Raw genomic sequence first — 6000 nt, 5'->3', positions numbered from 1 at the left:
ATAAATGTTAATGTTTTGGATTTCTGTAGTAAAAGTCATAATCCAATAGTCATACTGATATAAAGAGTCGAACAAAACCAAAGAAAAGACAATATGTGCATATACCCTAATGAAAATAAATAAGTAAAAACACACATGCATTAAATAATTAACATGGGGTATTTAGTAAACACTTTTTGATCAAAAAAAGCATAAGGCAGTCCCACTGCAACAAGGTGTACCCAATTGGGACAGTACCTACACTAATTTTCACACTGGCCATGGAAACAAACAAAAACAAAGAAAAGCCAATGTGTGCATATACCCTAATGAAAATAAATAAGTAAAAAAGCAAATGCATTAAATAATTAACATAGGGTATTTAGTAAGGGTGTGGCCCCCTTTTCACTGAGCTTGACAGTTCATATATATCCCTCCAAAGCTGGGCTTCCAGTTGGGACCGTTAACCCTCTGCCACTGTTCACACTAGGTAGGTTTTAACATTAGAGAGTGTAGGTACTGTCCCAATTGGGTATACCTTGTCACGGTGGGACAGCTTTATGCTTTTTTTTTCATCAAAAACAGTATTTACGGTACTAAATACCCTATGTTAATTATTTAATGCACTTGCTTTTTTACTTATTTATTTTCATTAGGATACATACTCACAGTCTTTTCTTTGGTTTTGTTTGTTTCCATGGCCAGTGTGAACATTAGAGAGTGTAGGTACTGTCCCAATTGGGTACACCTTGTCGCGGTGGGACAGCCTTATGCTTTTATTTATCAAAAACACTGTTTACTATATACCCTATTTTAATTATTTATTGCACTTGCTTTTTTACTTATTTATTTTCATTAAGGTATATGCACACATTGTCTTTTCTTTGGTTGTTTGTTTCCATGGCCAGTGTGAACATGCCTTCATCATGCATGTTTTGAAGTTATACTCCGGCTCAGTTTTCTGATATATAGAGTTGGTTGCAATTGGTGCAGAAATTGAGGAGACACATGAAGGTGGCAAATACTCTTCACATTAGTTTGTGTGCAAAAAATGTCTTCATCCTAGATGGTCCTCATTCATGAGCTTTAGGTTTGATTCATACATTCAGTTTTCCATACCTATTGATATGTATTACGGTATTTTCTTTGCATCCGCTCCCGATTTTGTCTCACAATCAAACACTGTGATTCCAGCCCCATATTCAAACGATAAAATTGCGTTATGTTTTTGCTGCAATTTTGCAAACTTGTGGTAAAATCACAGCGTGATGGCATAGTGTGACCATGGATTTAACCTGTGTTATATAAAATGCATTATTTTATTGTGTTCCCTAAAACACATCCTCACTGACAAGGAGAATGTATTTTATTTGCATTTTCCATTATTCCATTCAATTGCTTTGTTTGTTTTTCAATTAAAAAAGTAAAAGAAATATGGTGCCCTTCATGGAATAAATAATTTGTTATCACCGTGAATGCTTTGGGACATGGAGAGAGCTACACTTGGTGAGAAATGTAATTCAGAGGAGGCAGAGCAATCTCTGGACACTGAATTATAACCTGAAGGACATCTATTTCACTTCCAACCTTTTTGTTAGTAACCTTAATGCAATTTCTCTGTAGTCCCGAATGTTCTCCAGATATCACCTCCATTACAGGCTTCAGCTTCATTTCATATTGATAGCATTTCAATAATACAAGGAAAAAACTTGTAGATTTAGTATACAATTAAAATAAAATACTGACAAAGGTTAAGGTTTAGGTGTGTAGGAAGTCCTAAAATCTGATCTAGGAAGATGTGCTGAAGAAACACTTGAGAAATGTTAGAAGCCATTTTTTTTTGAAAAATGTATGTGGTGTAGAACACAAGATTACAGTCATTTCAGACCCATTATAAAGGTCAAGTAGACCGCTTCACAGCTATAATATAAGACTGCAAATTACAGTGTGTTTTTCTATACATAACTGCTCTTTTATTTCAGCTCATTTTCATGCTTAATAATGTGGATCGGGATCTTGAAATGTTGGCTAGTGTATGCCAGCTTATGAATTTGCCAGATTTTGGCTCATTTCTATGATACCGGTGCTTCCAGCTCGGGCTGTGCAGTAAGTAGCAACACTGTACAGTTTATAGGGACACAGAATGACTGCACAAACCAAGTGCATGCGCTCAATGGACCCTGGGGGTGGCCAAACATTTAAAGGGAACCTGTCAGCAGGATTGTGCACAGCAACCTACACACAGTGTCATGTCGGCGCCGTTATACTGATTAAAATGATACCTTGGTTGATGAAATCCGTCTTGTGGTTGTTGTGTAATCTTTATTTTCAGTTTTGAGTTAATGATATTCTCGTGCTCCGGGGCGGCCTGTGGAGGGGTCTTCATGTGGTGCTCTGATTAGGTATTCATCAGTATGGCTTCTGACAGGTCACTGATCCCTCAGTGACCTGCCCCCTATTTTAAATAATGAATATTATATATATATTGAAAAAAATTCCCCTTCTAAAGGCAGGTGCCGGCGCCTGCACTGCAGCATGATCGCATCTATAACGTGTACCTTCTCTACTTTTTTTTCCATCTTTCTTCTCACTTCTATAATGTCAGATCTGTCAATCAAAGAAGAGGGAGGTGGCAATAAAGTGAAATCAATTAGGTGGGAAGGTGCACTTAAATGTTGGGCCTTGCCCCGATGCACCGAGTGCCTGTACTCGCTTTGAATAGTAATTTTGTACTGAAAAACTCCCTTTAAATTAAAGAATTTGTGTTGTAGATCTTCACACAGTGAGTGGCTGAAAGCATGGCAGAGCAGTGAAAAGCTGTGATCAACAGCACTGGTGCTGCTCCATTTTGAGGATCAGAAGGGGTCCTGGTGGTCAAACCATCAATAAGCCATAAGTAATAACAAATGTAAGTGATATGATGGTCCATCAGTTATCGTGGGAAAAACTCTAGGGTTTTTGGAGGCTTTTTTGGCTGAATATTTTACTGTTATTCCTGTCATTTTACTGTTATATAACACCCGAACACCATAATTTACAGTTTGTGGATGCTGACTGTATCACTGGACTCAAGGAACTAAGACCTCAACTGATTTTTGTGGTTGTTTTGGAGTCACTTATTTTTTTCTTTGTTGTATTTGCATTCAATTATTCAAAATTGCGCACATGGTCCAAGAGCTTTGCATAAAGTAAAAAATGCTCTTAATTTTTGTCTTTAACCTTTTTGCCACCTTTTAGCTTAAAAAGTTGCACGTTTCACAAAAGGGCACAAAAACAGGCAAAGTCGTATAAAATAACATGCCAGAAGGTACAAATTGAAAGATGACTATGATCCAAACAAATAAAAAAGGCACAAAACACTAAAAACTCGACAAAAAACTGGTGCAAATGCGCTACATTCAGGCCGCCATCAGGGCTTTATTGCCTTTACTGATGTATGTGGCCCAGTGAGTAGAAGCAAGAAGGACCGGACCTCGCAGTGTCAGGATGCAGCCGATTTAGCAATTGAACCTGAGTCCTTGGATGCACATTCAGTTGAAATAATTAACAGCCGCCAGCCGTCAGAGGCCATCAGCTGCCATGCACCGGCACATCCATGCCTCAAATGGATGAAGAAGAGTACGCCGCTAAACTGGGGCCATGTAAGGAAAAACTTTTTTTTTTGTACTGTGAGGTGGTAATATGTGGTATAGTCATGGTGTGGAGGTATTTGTTCCTTCTATGTGGCATTATTTGGTCACTATGTGGTGGTAATATGGAGTCTGGTCATGTTGTAACAATAGTTGTCCTTTGTATGTGGTATTATTGGTCATTTTTAAAAATGTATGTGACACATTCCCTTAAAGAAAAATATACCTAAAAAGTGTGTATTCCAAGAAATTTGTAATAGGTTAGAGTAGGGCCCGGCCAAAAGAGTCTACGTTGTCGTGGTGGCAGGCTTAAAAAAATCTTTTGGCCAAAACAAAAGCTGATGACTATGTATGTGATCTGGTGTTTGATGGGAACCATTAATGTGTGACTGGTGAGGACGTGGTGCAGAAGTGGAGTTTTTCCAAGAGTGGGCGTTGGGACTGTGTAAGGTTTGAGGGTTGGAGGCAGAGCTGGATTGGAGCCTGGGCAAAGTCTCAAGAGGGCCCGAAAATTTTGCCTGTATGGGGCCCTCAAATTACGGGTTGCAGCCCTGTCTATACTGATGGTTTGGTAAATGGAAGAGGACTATGCTACTGATCACCTTGTTCCTGTTAGGCTAGGTTCATGTGTTCCATTTTTGGCACAGATTTATAAACAATCACAGACAAGGCAATTTCTGTCAATGCCACACATAAATGCACTTTGCTTTTTATTCCGCCCAAAATACTCCAGTCTTGCATGCAGATTTTGTTGCAGATTTCACTGTATACAATAAGAAGGTTGAAATCTGAGATGTAGATGTGACAATTCTGCTCCAGAATTAGCATGTTACAGATTCGATCATCCACAGCTTGTTCTATTTGAAGTCATGTATTTTTTTTTTAATTTCTCTCCATGTTAAAAGTTTAAATGAATAGTAAAATACAAAATGTTTCCCTGATAACAAGGTACCTGCTGCTGAAAGCACCACAGACCCTCAGTCTATACATAATAATCGATGATTTCTCTTCTGCTATGCAAGGGAAGATGAGATATGAATTATCATTAACCACCTAGCACCAAATCCTGAATGTTTCATTAAATTCCAAGTAATAGATGCAAAACAGGAGACTATAATAATTGGTGCAAAGGAAAAAGTGCAATGGTTGTCAGCTTCTACATACAATGGCATAATTGGACGCTCATATACCCCAATACCTAATCAGCAGCAGAGCCCACAAGTGTAGCAGGTCTTTATTGATGTTGGTCTTCTCATTGGGTCAAAGGGACCTTTTGGGCGCCCTTAGGTGTGTCAGTGGTTGCAAGGGGTGAGGTCACTTACGGACCCTGGAGCCTGTCTACCTGATTCTAAATTCCCTCCGAAAAATGAAAGCAGCAACATGATTAGCTATGTACAACTTCTCTTTTCCGTTGGGTTTTTATAAATGTGCCATATATTATTTGACTTGACTATTAAACTCTGTAAGCTGAAATATCAAATAATTAATAATATTGTATTTATTATTGCAAGTAGATTTTTCCTGAAAAATAAATAATATAAAACAATTCAGTAAATAATAATATAAGTAATTGGAAAAACTAGTGTTTCGGATGTTTACAAATAATGTTGTGTCTGAGAGTTCTTATAGAGCTTCTTGGAACTCCTTCATCACAAGGGCTCATACCAGGAAGGAATGGTGTGCCTGTGTGTGGGTAACTAAGGGGAGAGATATACTGCAGGATGGAGATCTGTATATAGGATCTAAGAGAAGAGACATACTGCATTAAGGAGCTGTATACAGTGTTCTGATTGGATAGATATTTTGCGGGACGGGATGTATAAAATACTGAAGGATAAGCTGTATACAGGGGGCTTAGAGGAGAGAGATTGTAGGATCTGTTGTATAGGACTGAGAAGAGACATACTGCAGGATGGGCTGTATACAGGGGCTGAGAGAAGAGATATATTGCAGGATGAGTCTCTACATATAGAGAACAGAAAGGGGAATATACTGCAGGATGTTGTTCTGCATAGAGAGGCTGAAATTAGTTAAGCTGTGCTTGTTGTCTGGTACTGAGAGACCAGTGATGTGAAACCTACTAATGCTGCTCTGTTGATTCATGTGACAGAGGATTATCTTTTGCTATATGCATCAATAGAGTGATATTTGCAGTTTTACAAAAGTTATCTGCTAGCATCAGTCATGAAACACAGCTCTGCACTGGTGTTCTAGAGGTGTGCAGGGCAGTTGAGCTCTGCTAGAACCAGCTAATGATGTAAAATCACACAGGCAGCTATACTGATGTAGATGGCAGAAGATACAACTGGTCAGCAAGGGTACTGTACACTGTACAGGAGGGAGAGTGCACAGAAGCATAAATTGAATTCTACACTTAGATTAGCTTGATAAT

The sequence above is a fragment of the Ranitomeya variabilis genome, chromosome 2 (assembly GCF_051348905.1).
Source record: "Ranitomeya variabilis isolate aRanVar5 chromosome 2, aRanVar5.hap1, whole genome shotgun sequence".
Classification (NCBI taxonomy): domain Eukaryota; kingdom Metazoa; phylum Chordata; class Amphibia; order Anura; family Dendrobatidae; genus Ranitomeya; species Ranitomeya variabilis.
This window is presented reverse-complemented; position numbering follows the sequence as displayed.